The sequence below is a fragment of the Liolophura sinensis genome, chromosome 12 (genome assembly GCF_032854445.1).
Source record: "Liolophura sinensis isolate JHLJ2023 chromosome 12, CUHK_Ljap_v2, whole genome shotgun sequence".
NCBI classification, from domain to species: Eukaryota; Metazoa; Mollusca; class Polyplacophora; order Chitonida; family Chitonidae; genus Liolophura; species Liolophura sinensis.
In genome coordinates, this window is record NC_088306.1 from 12107999 (window position 1) to 12128058 (window position 20060).

At 40.9% G+C, this 20060-nt stretch overlaps 1 long non-coding RNA gene across 1 annotated transcript; it reads left to right on the forward strand.

Annotated features, from left to right (window-relative positions):
• The first annotated feature begins 4709 nt into the window (after positions 1 to 4709).
• On the forward strand, positions 4710 to 8380 carry LOC135479499 (uncharacterized). Its single transcript, XR_010445858.1, has 3 exons — positions 4710 to 4860; positions 5550 to 5612; positions 6530 to 8380. It is a non-coding gene; the product is annotated as an uncharacterized LOC135479499 (long non-coding RNA).
• Positions 8381 to 20060: the final 11680 nt, after the last annotated feature.

Genomic DNA, 20060 nt, shown 5'->3' on the forward strand with positions numbered 1-20060 from the left:
TTTCTATCGCTTTTGACTGTTCAACATCAGGTAAACTTCAGGCCAAATCTTTGTTGTAAATGAAGGAGCATGAGTGATAATAATGTCCAAAGAGACTTGAATTTTAATTGAGACATTTTAAAATGCACTAATATGTGTGATGGTCTGCAAATTACTGTACTTACATAATTGTGCAGGTATCATTGTATTTTTATATTTTGATTTTATTGTGCCCTTGTTGTAGATGACATCATTAAGCTGAACAAGAGGAATCTCGCTGCCAGCGGTCGTGGTGGGCGAGGTGCCGGCCGTGGGAGGGGGCGTGGTAGAGGGGATGCAAGAGGTCGAGGCGGTGCCACAGGTCGAGGCGGTGCCAATGTTCGAGGGGGTTCCACAGGTCGAGGGGGTGCCACTGGTCGAGGGGGTGGTGCAGGCCATAGGGCTTTGCGAGAAAGACGGCTTAGTGGGATCAGTCCACTACACAGATCTGACAAAAAAACGGTTTGTTTTCACCAAGTGCTTGTTTCCTGAACTGCTTTTTGTGCCAGAATCTGGTCTACTCTGTATCGGTTATTATCAGTGTTCATGTTGATCTGTTCAGCTTATCACAAAGCAGTAGTACGTCTTGAGGAAGTACTTTAAAATCCTTGGCCCGTATTTATCAAGCAGCTTCAAACTTCAGTCACACATTGCAAGTGCTTGAAAAACAAAGAACAGGAAAGAACTCAAATATGGTTGTTTCATTGTTTCTGCTCTAAAGAATTGATGTTTAAATTTTAAACCTCTTGGACGCAAGCATTTTAATTGTACATGTAACTGTGTTGATAAATATGGGCCCTTTTAAATAGATGCATACCCAAGCAAATTTGTGGAAATTATCAGTTGTCTCCCCTTATGTATAAGGTATGGCTCTATCCTGTAAGTAATTTTCATCTACCTGTTCCAAGTAAACTGTTTTGATAGTATTATCTATTGTGTATCTCTTGATTGCAGACTATATACACACGTGGTCGGGGAAGGTTCATAAGAGGCACTAGTCGAGGAGCGAGAGGTTCAAGAGGGGGAAGAGGTGTAGCGCGGGGGCTACAGAGGGGGCAGCTCACAGGCCTCCGTCGAGGCAACAATTACAGTCGAGGCCGGGGTGCTGGAGCAAAGTATACCCCCAGGGGTCAGGGCAGCAAGCGAGGATTCAACACCAGGCTCTCCACAGCTAATGGCAGTGTGGTTGGTTCTCGCAGCAGAGGAACGAGGGGGTGTGACACGAGGAAGGGGTCGTGGCAGGGGCGGTGCCATGATCAGCCAGCAGAAAGAGGCCATGGTAGAAGTGATCAGGAAAGCCAAGCGAACTCTGCAGCAACTCAACGCTCAACAGAAGCGACAGAATTTGATGGCACAGAAGAGAGGCATTGTAAGCAAAGCATATAACACCTTTGACTGACATCTAGCAGAGCTGTTACTCTAAATGACTTCAAATTTCAACCCTAAAAGTTCATTTTTAGAGGCAAGTATGTCCCCTTAATATTATTTTTGGTACTAAAACTTACAATTTTCAAGTAAAATATCATCGCATGTTCCAAGCAGACCTCAAAACACCTTTCTAAACTCGATAGAACTCGTGGAATCGGTAAAAATGGGCAAAGTAGTCATGGATGAAATTTGTGGTCATTTAGGGTAGTTGTGCAAGTAAAATACAAAGCTTATTGATAACAACTTGTAGATTTATTAGATGGCAGCACTTCAGTCTCATCTCCAGATGTGCCATCTGATGAACCAAGAATGTTGTAACCCATAATCAAATTGTTATTCTCTTAGCATTACATATATTGACATTTTTCAAACTATTTTCACGTATCTCCTTGCCAGTGTGTAGTATTTATATACAGCTTACGTGAGTCGTGGGTTTCCATTGTTCCCGTGACCTTGGTGGTGAGAATCCATCAATGGTGTGGTCTTACATGATGTTCTCATGAAACCACTTTGTCTCCATCAATATAACATACATGTCTAACACGTGGGTGGGTTCACCAGTAACTCACCCAAGGTTGGTGGTTTACTCTGAGCTGTCTGGTTTCATCTACCCGTAAACATGTATGCATCATTTAAGTGAAAGTATTCTTATAAACACCAGGTACAGAATATATAGGTAGTAAGGCTCTTGTCATTTTCTCTCCACTCCTTCGTTCAATCTGCCAATCATGTACATGTCTTTTTCAAATTTGCATGAGGACTCAGATTTTGGGATAAAATGGCAGAAATAATATGAAGGTACAGACAAATTGTATTGTTGATAAAGTTGTTGTCATGCGATTTATGTTTGCCTGCTAAACTACCAAAAAATATCAAATTGTTGTTGATAAATTGATCACAGATTTCTAATTGTGCACTTGTGTATTTGTACAGCCCAAGGTTGTTGTAAACAGAGGATCTGAACCTCAGAGAAAACGACAGTAAGTCCTAGTTCTATGGTCCAGTGACATTGTTGTGTGGAGAAATGAAATAAAATAGATTAATTCATTTAGGGCTTGAGTGAGAGAAGATAAAATTTCTTGATAGTCTTTCTAAATCTGTGAAAAATTCTTGAAGTATTAAAGTATGTTTTGGCTGAGCTGTCCTGCTGAAAAAAACTAGGACCTTTCCTGTTACATTCCCTATGCTTGACATCACTGCCATCTCTAGACAAGTTTGGTCTTTCAACTCCCTGAAATAGACATGGTCTTGATCAGGCTCAGCCTCACCCCTAAAGCTTTCCATAACCTCTAATCACAAAATATAGCATTTATCAATATAAGTGCTTTAATTGTCCAATGAAGTTATATTTTATTTGTGTAGAAGGAAATGCATATATATCCAGTATTAACAAAAGTTTGGATGGGGGGTTTCCTTTTATTTTATTTGTGACATCACTTCCCATTTCATAACCTGAACTTATTGTTTGAGATTTCTGTCCTTAATTAGCTAGTTGTGGCATTGAGGTAAAACAAGGAAGGAAGTATGGTATCAGCTGCATTAATTACCTCCCCATATAGAGAGGATTGTACTTCGTGACATAAGACATGATGTAAGCTGAATCCTAGCTGTTGACAAATGACAGATTGATGACATAATAGCAGGAGGTTCAGAAATGTATTGAATTTGGCAATACAAAAACAGGCATGAATTAAGTGTTGGTCAATCAGTGTCTTTTCTCTGCTACTAGATGGCGCAAGCGTGGAGGTCAAAGGGTACAGCCTCAGAACCAATCACTGACTGACTCCACATTGGTGACTGTCAGCTTCAATAATCTGAACAAGTAAGATTACTTTGTATTCTCTTGTAGTTTCAGCTACATCTACATCTACTAGGCAGTGCCCCCATGGCCTAGTTGTTAGCTGAAGGATGACTTTTGAGGCTCACAAAAACAGTAATGCTGGCTTCCTCTCTGATTGTACATGGGAAGGTCTGTCAGTAACCTGCAGATGGCCTAGGTTTTAGCCTGGTTTTAGCCTGCTGTCGTCTCCTTCCATAATGCTGGGCGTCCTCATATCCTTGAGTATGGCATTAACACCAGTTGGATTAATAAATAAAGATATCTACATACAGTCCAGATGGTGCAGAGAACTATGAAAGAACAAATCAGATATGGGTGAATTTACTGTAAATGACTTAACATATCGCCCATTATAAAGTTGCAGAGCTGTGTTGATCTTATAAACAGGGGTTTGTTTGGAAGGTACTTGACTGAAAGTGTATTTCACTAGCAAAAGTGCTATTTGATGACATGTATTTCCCTCCAAAATGCACTTTTCTTAGTGAAGGTTTTGGTCAGATACAGCATGTGTTAAAGAGCTACTACAGGGTGAAGTCTTGTATGTCTTAAAAGCAGGGTTAAATGATAAGGACAGAAGTAGTCTGAATTGCTTTCCTAAATTGTACAGAACTTACAATGTATTAAAACTGCTGTCGTTTGGTTTCTGAGGATGACAGAGAAACAAAAGTTTTATGTCATGTCCAATTTTTGCCTGGTGTGATGTCGTGCAAGAACACTTGGCGTCACCCATTGCTGACATATAGCCACAAATGACATTGTACTTTCAAGCGTGCAGTTCAGCTCATTCCAGCTTGACAGCTTTACCTGATTCAGTGTCATAGAAGGATAGAAGGAATATCATCATGCCACATAAGAAAAATTTTATGGAATCTGCCCAAAAATTTGTTTTTGAGGACTCACTTACAGGGGATACTCGTAAATGGTTTTGAACCATTGTGTTGGTTCTGTTCCCTATGGTATCCTTCATACCACTTTAATATTTTTACCTGGTTTCTCTCCACACTGAAGTAGCACTTAAAATACATTTATTGTTAAAACTAGCAAGGCTTTATTAATGGGCGGCCAGGTGTACATGCTCGTAAACAAAGGTTGCATCACTTGATAGTGATGAGAGACAAATAATACCACTTATTTTGTCATTTTATATTGGATTTGGGGGCCTCCATGGCTCGGTGGATTAGCGTGCTAGCGCATCGTAATGACTCAGGAGTCTGTCACCAATGCGGTCACTGTGAGTTCAAGTCCAGCTCATACTGGCTTCCTCTCCGGCCATACGTGGGAAGGTCTTGCAGCAGCCTGCGGATGGTCGTGGGTTTCCCCCGGGCTTTGCCCGGTTTCCTCCCACCATAATGCTGGCCGCCATTGTATAAGTGAAATATTCTTGAGTATGGCGTAAAACACAAATCAAATAAATAAATAAATATATTGGATGTAATCTGGCAATTCTTCAGCAAATTTAGCTTTTCATTTACTTTTATATGAACTCTACACCAATCTTCTTCAGTAGCAAAAATCAACAGAGCCAGAGAGGGAAAAGGAAAAAGATCAGCCAAAGACTGAGACAACAAGTAGCAGTAAGTATAACCGTCAATGAAATATAGAAGCATCACCTGGAATTGGACATAGTTAATGAATTTCTGATTTAACTGTATATGAAAATTTAAAAGTTTTTAATGATATCTTGGTATGGGCTTATATGTTTGTTCGCGAAGCTTTACAGTAAAGGAAAGCTAAAATTTGAAGTAAGGTTCTGATGTTCATCATAAGGAATTAATTTTGGGAAATCTTTTGTCAGTAATCTTTTACTCATGGGTAAGAAGTATGATTCCAGCATTCAGCGTCATGATTAGAGCGGAAAGAACTTCCTGTGAGGTCAGAGTTCTTAAGCTAGTATGGTCCATAAAGCTCACCTTAGACTTCAAATGATTGCACGCCTTTAACTCTCTTCATAAATATCTAAATGATAAATGATAGTATATTTATGCATAGCTTTAAGTGGTCTATTTAGTGAGGCCTACTTTGATTTTTAGAAGTCTTTTAGTTTAAGGGACATTTATAAAGCATGATGCTCCCTAGATATATTAGTGAAACATGCAGATAGGGGTTTTCAGTATCAAATAATGAATTTAACAAGAAGTGAGTGTAACAAGCTTGATTCCTTTACCTAACAGGACTGGAAAGATGTATCAGTAATCTCATACATACTGTCAGCCTTGCAATTTGCATTGGTAGACTCTTATCAACATGATTTCATTTTGTGTAGAACACCACCAGCCAGTCTTCAACGAAGTCTTTGAATTACAGTACAGCTTTCAGTAATGACAAGGTGAGTGGGGTTTTGCTTCTTTGTGTCCATAGCTGAAGATGCTGTGATTAAATTTGGTATACCTGTACCCATGCATGGAAGGATTGTTATTTGGATGTATGTAAATCTGGCTAGAATGGTTAAGTTGTAGGCTCAATGCAACTAGCAGACCTGGGTGGGTGTTCAAATCCAGTTCTTGCTGGATGGGCTACCGCCTTCAGTCTCGGGGGATTGTGAGATACAAATGCCTTGAGAATGGTGATGGATTATTCTGAGCGCTCTAGTTTCCTCCGCCCATACAACTAAATCAAATAAAAATGAATTCTGACACGTGGCTCCAGTAACACATCATGACAACGCTAAGAACAGTCTGCTGCAAGAAGACATCTTTGTCATATGGCTGGAATAACCTGGGGAAAAGATCTTAAACCACCAATTATACAAACATACAGACATGGGCAGGTTTTATACCTGAGGCCTGTTTGTTCCTGAGCTTTGAACGTGTGCTAGCACTGTACTCTCACAGCTATCAGTGGAACAAAAAACCCCAAAAAATGAAAAGATTGTCTCTATAAATGTATTAAACAAAGAGCATTGTGTTGACCTTATGGTGCGACGGCTTTGTTCACCTGCCTCACCTGTGCAACCAGCACAGACAGAACATATTCCATACAGGTTCCCTCCACTCAGATTGGTGTTCTGCCTTTCCCGAACATCCACAACTGTTAATCAGATGCGACAACAGATGAAGAAAAAAAAAAGATTATGAAAGCAGGGAAAAAATGTGCATAAACTCAGAAATTTGTTTAATTTGGCTCATTTATATACACAAGCTGTTTTTTGTTTTCTTGTCCATTTCATCAGTTTTAGTAGAAATTACATGATTCTACTGTTAGATGTGAATTGACCTGTTGTTTTCATCTTCTGTCTTGATCTAGACGTCGTACACGTTAAACCAACGCTTTAGTGGGCAGACAAACCAACAACCAAGTGCTGTACCAGCTGGAAACAGACAGGTGTTCTTCTAGATGTACACCTGGTGTGTATCAGCAGAGGCAGCAGATGGCATTGGCTACTTGGGCAGTGGGCAGGCGAATACAAGGATTCTGTGACATATTTATGAAAGGTGATGAAGATCTGAAGAAGGGAAAGATGGTTATCAGGAAGTAACCATGGAGAGACATTTAACGGGAAAGGCTGTGATTTTTCACAGAGATGTGGACAGGTGTCCAAAACACAAGAGACAGTTCATGCATTGAGCTGTGATTTAGCTAATGTGCTTGTTTCACTTGCGGTACTAGACTGACTTATTCCAGTGTGAGAAAATCTCAGGTGTTATGTGGTAAAATTGTGCTGAGGATATTTTCACTACTCACAAGAGCACAGGCCAATCAGACGTACAGTAGTGTTTTAGCCAACAAGACTGCAGGCTCAGCCAATCAGATCCAGTGTTTTATTTCTCGAGACTGGAGGCTTGGCCAATCAGGTCAAGTGTATTGTTCAAGACTGCAAGCTTTGCGAAATAGACCCAGCTTTTCAAACTGGTTGGCAACACTCTTCTCTGTTCAAGGTAAAGAAAGTTGCTTGTGTTGTCCAGTTTGGGGTTAAAAATTCTGTAAGACAGATCAGAAGCTAGAGACCATGTGATCTCCTTTGTAACAAACGATGTTGGTGAAGAAAAGGCTCCTCCCAACATCATTGCTTAGGAAAATGCCTATTTTGGAATGGCTGTCAGCGATCTTGTGTCCCTTGGATTTGTAGAATTTTTGGCTTTTCAGATAACTGCTTTTCCAGCATTTCTGCAGATCTTACATGATGCTATTTTGTAAAACTAGGCCTAACTGGTCGCTAGCGAAGTGGAAAAAAGTTTTCCCCAATGCTTTAACATTGGGCGGCCATTTTGTTTGCGACATGATATAATTTTCACGTGACCTCCAACTTCTGAGCCGTGTTACAGAAAAGATAAGAGTGATTTTTATTTTAAGTTCTGTTTTGGCTAAAGCTGGAGTCCTTGACAGGCTGTGTGTGTATGTAGTAGCGATGGTTGATTTTGTTTCTTTGTTACGTTGAAATGTAATCATATCCAGGAATGGTCCGCATTTAACATTGAGACAAAACAGTCAAACAAATCTCCACAACACAACCCCAGCCTCTTGTGTGATACCACAACCAATCAAGGCACAAAAATGGGAAAAGTTTGGAATTTTATTGAGAAAGTAGGTTTTTATTGCATTTATCAGGTAGTAAATTTTTTAAATGATTTTAGTTAAGTGTGATAAGGTCAAGAAGATCATGTGTGTTCAATGATACTTTTGCTCATTTTAGCTGTTTAAATGTTACCGGATACGTTTTTTTTTTTTAAGCATAAATTTTACCCCCTGTTCTTGTTTGTACTGTCCCTGACTAATTATGTTGTTAGTTTGTAGTTCCAGTAATAAGGACATCTGAGTGGGTCTTGCAGGTGGGTAAAGCCTAGTCTGTTTCACCATCTCCTAGAAACCAAAGCCTATTATTCGCCAAACCAAGAGCTTTTGATCATATGCAACATGTCACATCATTGCAGTGCTTCATCTGTGGATCCTAATTTTCTCTGCAAGAGTCCAGAAATAGTGTAGGTGTAAGCACATGTTTATTAAAGATGCAAGGATAGAAACGTTTTATCATCAAATAGTGATGGGAAGTGAGGCCAGAAATCATGCATTCTGAAGTGTTTTACAATCATGTGATGTTAAGGCTAATTGAAAGTAAATGATGTTGATGTCATTAAAGAAAGCTCTGTATAAATCTTGTTCAGTTGAGCTTGACTTCACAGTTGAGCAGACAAATTTGGAGCCATAGGCACGTGTGATCAGAAAATGTTTTGGCCATAGCTGTAGTGATTCATACTGAAACACGTACAGCATAGCATGTTTGGTGTAATGCATTGTTACTTTGATGTTAATGTAAGTTTCAAAGGTAAACTATTTTGAGTTCTTGATGAGACATCAATCAGGCTGATTGATTAACAGAGGACATGTAGACTGTGAAATTAAGTCATGGACCATGCTACATCAAAGCAACTTGTCACAACCACAGTAGAACATGCTGGACACCACTGACTGGCCGTGGTGACGTGCGGCCACTGTGGTGAGATCGGTAGAACATGCTGGACACCACTGACTGGCCGTGGTGATGTGCGGCCACTGTGGTGAGATCGGTAGAACATGCTGGACACCACTGACTGGCTGTGGTGACGTGCGGCCACTGTGGTGAGATCGGTAGAACATGCTGGACACCACTGACTGGCCGTGGTGATGTGCGGCCACTGTGGTGAGATTGGTAGAACATGCTGGACACCACTGACTGGCCGTGGTGACGTGCGGCCACTGTGATGCGATCGGTAGAACATGCTGGACACCACTGACTGGCCGTGGTGATGTGCGGCCACTGTGGTGCGATCGGTAGAACATGCTGGACACCACTGACTGGCAGTGGTGACGTGCGGCCACTGTGGTGCGATCGGTAGAACATGCTGGACACCACTGACTGGCCGTGGTGATGTGCGGCCACTGTGGTGAGATCGGTAGAACATGCTGGACACCACTGACTGGCTGTGGTGACGTGTGGCTGCTGTGGTGATATCGATAGAACAGGCTGGACACCACTGACTGGCCGTGGTGACGCTTGGCTGCTGTGGTGAGATCGATAGAACATGTTGGACACCACTGACTGGCCGTGGTGACGCTTGGCTGCTGTGGAGAGATGGATAGAACATGTTGGACACCACTGACTGGCTGTTGTGACGTGCGGCTGCTATGGTTAGATTGGTAGAACATGCTGGACACCACTGACTGGCTGTGGTGATGTGCGGCTGCTGTGGTTAGATCGATAGAACATGCTGGACACCACTGACTGGCAGTGGTGACGCTCGGCTGCTGTGGTTAGATCGGTAGAACAGGCTGGACACCACTGACTGGCTGTGGTGAGGTTCGGCTGCTGTGGCGAGATCGGTAGAACATGCTGGACACCACTGACTGGCCGTGGTGACGCTCGGCTGCTGTGGTGAGATCGATAGAACATGCTGGACACCACTGACTGGCTGTGGTGAGATCGATAGAACATGCTGGACACCACTGTCTGGCTGTGGTTACGTGTCGCTGCTGTGGTGAGCTGGATAGAACCTGCTGGTCACCACTGACTGGCTGTGGTGAGGTTCGGCTGCTGTGGTGAGCTGGATAGAACCTGCTGGTCACCACTGACTGGCTGTGGTGAGCTGGATAGAACCTGCTGGACACCACTGACTGGCTGTGGTGAGATCGATAGAACAGGCTGGACACCACTGACTGGCTGTGGTTATGTGCCGCTGCTGTGGTGAGCTGGATAGAACCTGCTGGTCACCACTGACTGGCCGTGGTTACGTGCCGCTGCTGTGGTGAGCTGGATAGAACCTGCTGGTCACCACTGATTGGCTGTGGTGCGGTTCGGCTGCTGTGGTGAGCTGGATAAAACCTGCTGGTCACCACTGACTGGCCGTGGTTACGTGCCGCTGCTGTGGTGAGCTGGATAGAACCTACTGGTCACCACTGACTGGCTGTGGTGAGGTTCGGCTGCTGTGGTGAGCTGGATAGAACCTGCTGGTCACCACTGACTGGCTGTGGTGAGATCGATAGGTGCCTGCCTGTACAGGGTCCTGTGAGCAATTCTTAATGTTGTTGGGTTGGGACTATAATCCTTCACGTGGAAAGGAACTCTTAGTTACATGTGTGTGATTTATGCTATACTAGTATTCTGTGTGAAGTTTCTAGGTTTTTCCCTGTTACAGCTGAGCAAGGACACCAGAAAAGGATTATTATTCCTTCTTTGTTTAATACAATAAATTACTTTCATGTCATGTGGTTTTGGTTAGCTCCAGAGATATTATACTTAATGATATTTTGGTTAAAACAAAATACTTAACCATTTCTTAAAAGAAGCCAAAAGAAGTTCCAAAAATGGAGTGTAAATGCTGTAGTCTACATGTAGGTGTTCCTTGTTAACCTACTTCTTTCTGTCATTGTTGCAACCGTCCAATTTAAACTGTTACGATTAAGGGAGAGAATCATGTGCCAGTGTTTTGATAATGTTTAAGCAACTGTTTTCCCACTTAAAAGTTCAGTTATTAATCTTCAACACTTTTGAAACAAATGAATTTTGTTTTATACTTGTCAGTGGTCGTTGCTTAACCAGAGCTATCAGGTTTTGTTTTAGCTTATCACATTTGTTTTTTATTAACAGGTATTTTAGAAAAGTTTTGTACAACTTTTTTCGTCAAACAATGGTATTTTTAACGCGACAATTTTTAAATAGAAAATGTGAGAAAAGCTGGAAACAAACTCGTTTGTGATCAAACTGGAAGTGTATTACATGTTACGTCTAGAAAAAACCTAGTCTCGTGCACAGATCATTTGGACTTATCAAGGCTGTTATTGATTGTCCATCAAATCGCAATTAGAAAGTCACAACGAAATTATTTACATAATAAAGATTTTAAGAGAATATTCATGATTTCACGGATCAGCATTTTTATGTTAGTGAACGCTAGACAGCGTTATTTATGACAAATAAAAGTTATGAAAAATACATATAGAGCTGTTGCATGACCTACTTCTGGAAGCCATATTGGAGGACTGTACCTATAGCAGCCCATGTTAGCAGGGCTACTTGGCTATTGTTCTGCCAAGGTGATGACGTCACGTTGCAACCCCTCTTTTCATGGAATGACATCAGTACTACGTCATACTTGTTTATGATGTTACTGTGGTCAGACGAATTTTACAAGTTTTTGTAAGATTAGATGAAGTGGTACGCTATTCTCCTTACTTTGCCCCCTAAACAAATTGCTTTGACCTTTCAAATACCAAAAAAAAAAAAAAAAAAAAAGGGAAAAGAAAAACAATACAGGGGTATACATGTTGGTAAATCTTGTGAAAGTTAGCGCAGTTTTTTTTTTTTAGGATAGAAACATTCATACTCATTGTAATTGACATGTAAGCTTTGTTTATTTATATGTTCTTTTGGTTTTCTTTTCTTTATTTTCCATTCATCACGGTCTCAAACCATAATGCCATTTCTTTGCTTCAAGTTCTCATAGAATAGACCTCTATTCTACCTCCGTGTTTCAAATCCTTCATTCGTTTTTTTAATAAATCATGTATGTAATTCTTAAGGATGGGTTTTCTTATTTTATTTCTTGATCTGAAGGCAAATGTAATCATGTCCGATGAAACCGTTCACAGGCTGTGAAAACATGACTGATGCGCAAGGTGCTACGCATGCGCATTTCAATGCACGAGGAAGACCAAGAACACCATCTTCAACAAGAAGAACGTGAAAGATTGCGTTAAGGTTCGCGATATTCCTACTAACATGACTAAACCGATTCTATTAAATAGAATCGGCTCCTTGTGTGCTGTTTTACCTGTAGTAGCGGCTTGTTTGTATCGGTTTGTACACATCTGAAGAGAATTGTGAAACTTGCCAGGGGGTGTGAAGCCTAAATGGCAGTAAGTTGTTTGCAGGCAATTTTGCGTGTAAAGATGGCATTTGGAAAAGTGTTTGACATTCATTTTTTGAGAAAGACATTCTTACATTTAAGTCTCAATCGAAAAGTTATTCCAGATGTAGGACAGTTCATTTTTGAAAGAAAAAGAAAACAAACCAAAAACACGTCGTAGAAACCTGTTTCTTTCAAGGTATTCCCTACAATTACATAAAACCAGGCTAGCTGCTGAAAGGTTGCAGAAGGTATAGCGCCCACAGCTAAAAAAAGTCTATACGCTTTACGCTATCCCATGCGACAGACTGGCTGCACTCCGTGTTATTTTTATCAAAATTCCCAAATTGCCTTCGCACAATGCACTTAATAATATCATTTTTTGTGCTTTTAGCCAGTAAACATCAAAGCAAACAGTACAGTGACCCAGACCAACATAACCAAAGTGAAACGCAAAAAGTATGCGATGAGATTATAGAACAAAGTGTTGTGAGATTTATTTCAACAAAAAGCTTACTTCAATTTTCCCACGCAAAATTCAGTGTTTACAGTCAGATGTCTGACTATACTTACGCACATTTATCCGTCTGTTGTTGACAAACAAAAACAGCCCCGTTTGTCTTCTACAAACAAGTTGTTTATTATGTGCAGAGTGGAATCACCGGTACAGGCGTCCTCCAAGTGTCGCCGGTGACGCGTTCACTCTGGCTTTGGCACGATTGAGACGCGACTGACAGAAGCACAATGACCTTGCTGTAGACGGCTACAACTTTACAGCCCCTTCTAAACATGTATATGTCTTGTTCATTCATCTCTCATCGAACTACCCGCCTTCGGTTTGGAGCGAAAACACTCGGAAAAAAAGGATGATGTGTGGCCTAAATGTGTCCAAGCTAACCTTGTGAATCGTTGACACTGACGGTCTTTATTACTTATTTATTTATTTATTTCATTAGTGTTTTACGCCGTACTCAAGAATATTTCTCTTATTCGACGGCGGCCAGCAATATGGTGGGAGGAAACTGGGCAGAGCCCGGGGGAAATCCACGACCATCCGCAGGTTGCTGACAGACCTTCCCACTTAAGCGGTCTTTATCACAATAAATCCTTTGAATTAAAGTAAATACTTGTACATATCTAACAGAAAAAAGCGGGGAAAAACTGTCTGCTTTAGTTGATTTAAGCCATTTACAAAACGAACAGCTTTCCAATCTTTCGATTGACAAATTAGTGTGTAATGCCGCGAGCTTAGAGTTTTTCACTTATTCGACGCAGGGTAAGTTTATGGATGCAAGAAACATGGCTGCCCGGGGTTGACCTCTCTAGCAGGTACATGACAAACCTCTTATCCTACAGATGGTGGTGAAACGACAAGAACCTGATTCGAACTCGCGACTTTATCTTTGGTCAAAAGTCTGGGCCCGGTTGTTCAAGACTGTTTCAAGACTTAAAACCATGTCGCCAAGGTAACTGCGTACCAGTATACTAAATTTGAACTTAATCTGCTGCTGTTACTCTTTCACTGCATTGACTGCTGAATTTTGCTAAAATCTTACATATAAAGTATGATTTAATACCAGTATTCGTTAATACACTTTCGAACAACTGGGCCCTGATGACCGCAGCGATCTCTCGCTTTAACGACCAGAACAGACAAGGCCCCGTCTAGTGTATGAACCATACATTTAGTTTTACACCACGGCCAGGTTACTAAGATTTACGTTCAAGAAACTTTGAGCGATTTGGGCACGAAAAAGTAAGAACTATTTGTTTTCTTTGATATATTATGTTTTACGGGTGGAGGAAAGTTGGTATACGACCGTCCTTTGGCAAGGCACTGGTGAGCTTTTCCACGTGCATATAACGTACAGACGTGCACACCGAACAGGTGGAATACAAAAGTTACACAACACAAACGGCCACACGGGCGTCGTCGACTACATGCACGTGTTGTTACCACGGCTCCACTATTTAACAGGGAGAGCAGGGGAATCTTTATTCCCTAATTTTTCGAAAATTTGGGAAAGATTTTTGTAGTGTTGAAAATATAATAATACATTTGTTTACCAGCCCTTTGGAAAAGATATGAGAATGTTGTTAATTAGGTGGTCTAAACATGTGAGAAAAAAGAAACTCACTATTCCTGCTAGAATTACACATATATACTTTGAATAAAATGAGCACATCAGGTGCCCCAAATTGTAGAAGAAATAGTGTAATAAGATGTTGGGATTTGTTGTACGTATTAAAAATAAAATACGTGAACATCATACAAATCTAACCCCCCTCCTCCTCACCCCCAAATATCTCAGACTGACATAAATTATATTAGTTATCCTATCGCATCTTTATTAATGTACAGAAAAAAAATATCTGTTATGTACCCGTTCACCTGTAGTAAAATATGCAAGGAATAGATTCTTACGCGTGGGCGTAAACTCGATTTTCAACTAGATCATACTGAACAAGGATGTGGACAAGACTGGTTTATAGCTGGACAATTAAGTAAGTTAATATAATTACATTGGGGGAAAAAGGACACCAATCGCAAAGGGAGAAAATTGGGTTAATACATTAATATATACGACTGTTATGCATGCAAAATAGATTCTGACGTGTTTTGTACAAAGTTAGCTGTAATTGTTTACTGGTTAATGTTATTTGGTGTACACATTTATGGTCTTGGGTAGGCGCTTGAAGTTTTACACTGTGGTGGAAATTATTCTTTCAATTCTTATTTATTCATACACTATATTGTTGCTGGGGGCCTCCGTGGCTCAGCGCTAGCGCGGCGTAATGACCCAGGAGCCTCTCACCAATGCGGTCGCTGTGAGTTCAAGTCCAGCTCATGCTGGCTTCCTCTCCGGCCGTACGTGGGAAGGTCTGCCAGCAACCTGCGGATGGTCGTGGGGTTCCCCGGGCTCTGCCCGGTTTCCACCCACCATAATGCTGGCCGTCGTCGTATAAGTGAAATATTCTTGAGTATGGCGTAAAACACCAATCAGATAAATAAATAAGTATTGTTGCTTACATCGTACTCAAGGATATTTCATTTGTACAACGGCAGTGAGTATTGTTGAGTTAAGTGTCACTGAGCCCATTGGCTCTCGACCAATGAGGTCACAGGCTCGATCCCAGTTCTCGCTTATTTCGTTTGCGGATGTAGGGGGAGAGACATGTTGTGTATCGAATGAAAGGTCATGGTTTTTCTCTGGTTTCTTCTATCCACAACGTTCCCGGGACTACCAAGACACGATCATCGGAGCGTCACAGCTGGAGCTCTAGAATGATTGAGTCGTGCGTAGCAGTATTTTAGCCATATCGTGGCGAGAAAACCCTAAATCCATGGAGGTAACGGTTGAAGTCTTCTGTGGCAAGGCATTAAGCCTCAGCCAAATAAATAACGAGAATAAATCACAGGACGGCAACTGTTCTGTGCTTGTGTACATGCGCTTATTGGTCCAAAACTGGATGGGCAAAGTTTGTCACAATCACATTTGACTGTTCCATGATTGTGTACTTCTCGGTCCAAAACTGCATGGGTAAAACTCGTCACATTCGGCTGTGACGGCCCGACGATGGTATACCTCTCGGTCCACAAGTGGTGAAATATTGTCACATTCAGCCGTGACGCTCCGACGATGTTGTTCTTCTCGGTCCACAAGTGGGTAAAGTTTGTCACATTCAGCCTTGACGCTCGAACGATGGTGTACTTCTCGGTCCACAAGTGGGTAAAGTTTGTCACATTCAGTCGTGACGCTCCAACGAAGGTGTACTTCTCGGTCCACATGTGGGTAAAGTTTGTCACATTCAGTCGTGACGCTCCAACGGTGGTGTACTACTCGGTCCACAACTGGTTAAAGTTTGTCACATTTAGCCGTGACGTTCGGACGATGTTGTACTTCTCGGTCCACAAGTGGGTAAAGTTTGTCACATTCAGCTGTGACGCTCCAACGATGGTGTACTACTCGGTCCACAACTGGTTAAAGTTTGTCACATTCTGTCGTGACGTTCCGACGATGGTGTACTACTCGGTCCACAACTGGTTAAAGTTTGTCACATTTAGCCCTGACGCTCCGATGATACTTCTCGGTCCAAAACTGGATGGGTAAAACATGTCACATTCAGCTGTGACGGCCCGACGATGGTGTACCTCTGGGATTTTACATCACTAGATTACTACAAAGGACATTTGACCTCGTTATAAATACAAGTCAATCTGTATGTCTACAGTAATGCCTTGAAAACATGTCCGCAATTGTATTTAAAAAAACCCCACAGAAAACAAAACAATACACCCCCTTTTTTTTTAATTCGACTTATAAATAAGACGAATTTTTGGAGGTAAACAATGATGAATATTATTGCTTAACGTTTTTTTTTTGGGCATTTGGTACATCGTCTCATAAGCACGTCTGTGGAACATATCCACAAATTCGGTTCACTGATAAATAAACACCTAGCCTCTATGTGTTCGCGTATGATGTATACTTTTATCTGAAACAATATGAATTAATTATAACTGTGTTTAATTTGTGACATGTTAAAATTAAACGTCGAGTGCTATATAATAAAGCACAAACACGTCATGTTTGATTCAGTGAGAGTTTGGGCCTAATTAGCAGTATTATAACAGGCTTAAATGTACAAAATACTTGTTTATAATGTTGTAATTGTCGCTAATTAACATCACAGCAGGCGTGGGAGGCGTCAGTTGTGCTATATAGTCAGAGAATGCGATGTTTTCTGTCAGACTATACGACAGGTGCTAATAAACTCTAACAGTTCACTGTGTCGCGAAACTGTTTGACATCCTTACTGACGCATACGCCTGGTAATTACGAAAAAATCATCTTTTCGCCTGATTGCATATACTATTATACTCTCACAAATTAGTTTATTGATATAAATATATGCGGTCCTATACACACGCATTCATCAAAACATAAAGTAATTTGCATCCTGTCGCGTGTTTAGTGCACATTGTTAGAACCGCTAAAAGCGCTGATCTTAAGAAATTAAATAAATGAAATTCTTTTAATGTTCGTCAGAATAAAGAAGACAAACTCGCGTGACAACAAAAATTAAATTGTTCTTTCAGGCACAAATAACAAATCTTCTCTTGTTAACGTCAAAATATATATTCAAAAATGAGGCTATTAAAAAACAAAACAAAAAGAGCTTTGGTGGTTTAATTTACAGCTATAGTTTCTGCACCCAGTATATATATGATATGGCTGATTTTCCTCTACATACTTGTAGGGTAACACTGTTGGCCAATGAGACTTCCACTAAAATTAACAATCTAGAATTAACAACATTATTCTTAATATGTAAGTTATTTGTATGTATACACATGTATAAGTAGAAGTTCTGAGCGTTTTGTGTTCCTTAGCCAGTGATGAAGGTAGATATGTACAGAGTACCTGTGTATCTGTTGTCTAACATGCAACATGGCGTGTCGCAAAATACCAGTTCCCTAAATACGTATAAAATACAAGGTCCCTAAATACCTATAAAATATCAACTTATGTCTGATCAAACAAAGTAGATAAACCAATTTAGGGGCGAATCTGTTTCAGTTAACTAGAAGCACGTTAATTGCTTTGCATATAATTATATGCCGTTACTGTCATCCACAAATTACAATCGTACAGGAGGCATGGAATTATAACGAATGCTATCTAAATATCAAGGCTGTACACGAATGCTGTTTGACGTGTAGCCATGCTAACTCATGGCAAACGGACTTCTCAATGGCCTAGTGATATATAGAGTTTTATTCAACCATATCACCGGTCTTTAGAGCAGAGAGATCGTGATTCGAGCCGCTGACTGATTGTTCGGCTGTGGCTTGGTACCAGGAACTCTTGCCGTGTAATATGCGAGTTGCAATGGTTCTTCTGGGTCTTCCTCGCGGTTTCCTCATGCTCGGGTCCATCCCTAGGTTTCCTCATACATGGGTCTATCCCCCGGTTTCCTCCATGGTCTATCAAGATATTTTCTCTGGTGTCTATCATCGAAGTTTCCCGCGATATATATCATCGTGTTTACTGTGGTTCCATCCTCTGGAGGTCTCTTTCGTGTTTCCTCCACGGTCTACCACTGAGGTTTCCTCAAGGGTCTGTCACTGAAGTTTGTTCCGGGATCTGTCATCCATGGTATCCTCTGTGGTCTGTCATCACAGTATCCTTCAGGGTATGTCTTTCCGGTGTTATCCGGGGTTATCATCGTCGGTTTCCCTTTTGTGACCTACAATCGGTGGTTTCCCCCGTGATTCCTTACTCACGACAGAACATAAGTCAAGTTTTCTTTAATACAGACCTGCCGTGTAATCTAAAAAGCAAACTACGGGACAATGATCCTGATACAGTTTTAAGCCATTCTTAATACAATTTTAAACCATTGTGAGAGCAATTGTGTTTCTTTATTTCCTGACATTTTTGCAAAAGATCAGATTAAAGGGGGAAGGGCCTCGTAAGTAAAGTGGCTAGACCAGACCACGCAACGTTACATTTTTAGTTGATCTTTAGTCTTAAATAATGTATCGGCACGCCATTTCGAGGTCAACTGTGTTATATGGTCAGTGAATTAAATCGTAAAAATATCTGTTTTCGTATCACAATTTGGTAATTATACAATTTTAGTTACACACGCTTGTCAGTGCTGTGATATGTCTCTAACTGTTCACGTACCACGATACTGAAATCTGAAGCGAGTGATGACAATATATAGCGTGTACGGGATTCGAACCTTTGATTGCAGCATGTACGAATCTCGCACTCTGTATATATGTAGTACCCCGAACAGTGGCAGAGCCCTATATATATATTTGGTCATATATATGTATATCAGCATTTACTCATTTCTCTGAGGTCACATATATCAACACCATTATGGTGTAGATGATTATACACCTATGGTAGTATGAAGCTTACTCTTAGCTCTCGTGCACTTACTGTTTTCCGTTACCTGTGTCATATACACAACGAATAGTACATATATATATATATATATATACTATCCCTAAAGCATGCATCCGTCTAAAAGGGGCCTCCGTGGCTTAGTCGGTTAGCGCGCTAGCGCAGCGTAATGACCCAGGAGCCTCTCACCAATGCGGTCGCTCTGAGTTCAAGTCCAGCTCATGCTGGCTTCCTCTCCGGTCGTAAGTGGGAAGGTGTGCCAGCAACCTGCGGATGGTCGTGGGTTTCCCCCGGTCTCTGCCCGGTTTCCACCCACCATAATGCTGGCCGCCGTCGTATAAGTGAAATATTCTTGAGTACGGCGTAAAACACCAATCAAAAAAAAAAAAAAAAATCCGTCTAAAAAATGATGCTTGAAAGAAGATTTTCTGGGTGTGATCCATCACGAGAATAAAACTGACCTTCCATTTAATCAAACACAGCACGTCTCCAACCATATTCGCATGTATGAACGTTTTCATTGATTATCAAAAACTTAATTAATCTCGTTAATTAAAGTAACATTATGCCTTTATTCTTGCGTTAAACTCATTAAGCTGGTTTTCTCCCTAGCAGGTATGGTTTCACTTGCCTTCAGCCTAATTTGTCGCTATTTAATCACCTGATTTGATATAGATAAAAGCAGGTACCCCTTCATACAGTATAACTTCAAGATCTCATGGACAAGAATAATATCGGATTACCATAACAATATAAACCCGCCATTATTGGATGTCAAGCCTAAACAAGCAAACTAAATCTATTTCAGTTTTAGACCTCAACTCTTTATTTCAGTTTATTTATAAATCTGTAAGGGTAGTGACACCTCAAAATACTTTTAGTGTGTAAATGGGTTCTCGCCATAGGATTGAAAACTAAAATGCATATCAAAACAGTTAATCGGTGGAACAATATTTTATTTGATTCTAATATTTAAATGCGTAGACTCAAAAATGATACACAAAAATGGCAAAGAGAAATTAATCGATGCGATAT